This window comes from Cupressus sempervirens, chromosome 6 (assembly GCF_028749045.1).
Source record: "Cupressus sempervirens isolate cs-2001-9-10 chromosome 6, ASM2874904v1, whole genome shotgun sequence".
NCBI lineage: Eukaryota > Viridiplantae > Streptophyta > Pinopsida > Cupressales > Cupressaceae > Cupressus > Cupressus sempervirens.
The window spans coordinates 8,274,554-8,276,913 of NC_143123.1; positions in this window are offsets into that span (position 1 = coordinate 8,274,554).

Consider the following 2,360-nt stretch of genomic DNA (forward strand, 5'->3'; position numbering starts at 1 on the left):
CTCTTCCATGCTCACTTAGTGATTGATGATTAGCACAATGATGATTTCGATAAACAAAATATCTCATACTTATATCGATCCAAATAATTCTTCCATAGTTCAACTACAATATAATCATTTCCAAAAATAGTTCTCAAGTCAGCTCAGTGTTGTAACTTGGGTCCAATGGCTTACTCGAGCGATACTAAAGACACTCGAGCAACACTGTCACCTTGGCTAACTCTGGAACTCAATTGATAATGGATGCTTGGTTCATACTGATCACTCTATAGACACTTCTAACTCAGTTCACACTACTGTACCAGTTTGATTATCATCTTGGAAAACTCTTTTGACTTGGTTCTCACTTTGAGCTCGATAGGCACTATCAACTTAGTTGATACTACTACTCGGTGGGAACAGCCAACTCAGTGGACACTGCAACTCAGTTCATGTTACCTACTCCATGCAAGGTTAACATTGTTTGCTTGGTTCTTTTATGAGCTCAATTAACATTGTAGACTAGTAACTTGATTGGTATTGTCTTTCCATTATGACTAAGTGTTTTGACACTAATTGACAATATATCTTGAAATGAGATTAATAGCTCCTGCATGCTCTTGCCTCATTTAGTCGAGCTAAAAATTTAAAACTTCCAGACATGCCACCACTAACACCATCTTCACCCAGAAATTACCTAGAAATGGGTGCCAAAAAAATTGGTGTTCCTTGGTTGAGAAATTAAGGAATTTTAGCCGAGCTAGGAATACCAATTCCTAAATAAGCAACTTCTGAAAAATAGATTTTTTTCCAAACATAGTGACTCTGCACAAATATAGCGCTTATTAAAAAACTAGAATATTTTTGGGTGATGCAAGATTGCTCTTACACCCCTCTTGCATCATTTAGTTGAGCTAAAAATTTAAAACCTCTAAACATGCCACCAATAACACCATCTTCACCTTGAAATTACCTAAAAATGGGTGCCAAAAAAAGTGGTGCTCCTTGGTTGAGAAATTAAGGAATTTAAGTCGAGCTAGAAATATCAATTCCTAAACAAGCCACCACTAACACCATCTCCACCTAGAAATTACATAGAATTGGTGCTCCTTGGTTAGAAAAATGAGAATTTTTAGTTGAATTAAGAACACCAACCCCCAAACAAGTGACCACTAGCACTCCCTTTACTTAATTTTACTGGTATCAAACACGTGAGTTAGGAAAGATTTAAGAAATGTGCAACGATTCAAATTGACTAGAATTATTCCAAGAGGCTTTATTAAAAAGAAAAACTCTGACCACTATGATTGAAGTAATTTCTATGTTTTATGAGAATATAAAGAAGACTAGAATTATTCCAAGAGACTTTATAAAATTTAAAATTAAAAAATAAAACTAAAAAAAATATCAAAAATAAAAAATCCTCCGACCACTATGATTGAAGTAATTTCTATGTTGTATGAGAATATAAAGAATGGAATTCAACAACACAATCTCCATCAATTGGTAAATTATTATTATTATACTATTATATTTTTATGTTCTTATTAAAATTATCATAAAAGCTTAAAACATATTAAGACTAAATTATTATTATTATATCGTTGTATCATTATATTTTTATTGTTATTCTTATTGCAGAGGGGAAAAAAGGGGATTGTCTTTACACAGAATAACTACATAGGAGTGGAAATAAAATGGGAAGCAAATATGTTAATTGCTCAAAGAAGAATGTTACTACTTCAGAAGTGATGGAGACAAAATAATATTGCATTACTGAATGTTCAACTTACAAGAATATTTAAATCAATTATATTGAGACATTGAATTCAACTTACACTTACAAAGATATTCAAATCAATCACATTTAGAAAAAGTGAATAACTTGAATAATATGTTTGAAGAAAAAAGAAAAAAAATCATTTGTAAATTTAATTAAAATACATTAGAAATTTCAAAATGTAGAAAGAAAAAGAAAATAGATACTACACATAATCATCAATTTGTTAACTATTTTTAGGTGCTATAAACTATTTTACAATAATATAAACATTTATTCTCATACATTCATATAAGCCCCCTTAATTTTTTATAATACTTTAAAATATGCTTAGAATAAAAACTCTTTACACCAATTTCAATCCATATTTCTATTGGGATAAAGATTTTTCTATTGGGATAATGTTATTGGACATAATTATTGGTACAAATAGATTGCAAATATTATTAGCTATTACAGTTCCCTTTTACAACCAGATATATCTTGATATGAAGAGATTTTATTGCAATAGAGAGACCCAAATACTTATATTAATTACTCATTAAAATTAAGTTATTAATGTTAATCGATATTAAATAGCTTTACCAAAATTACACACACT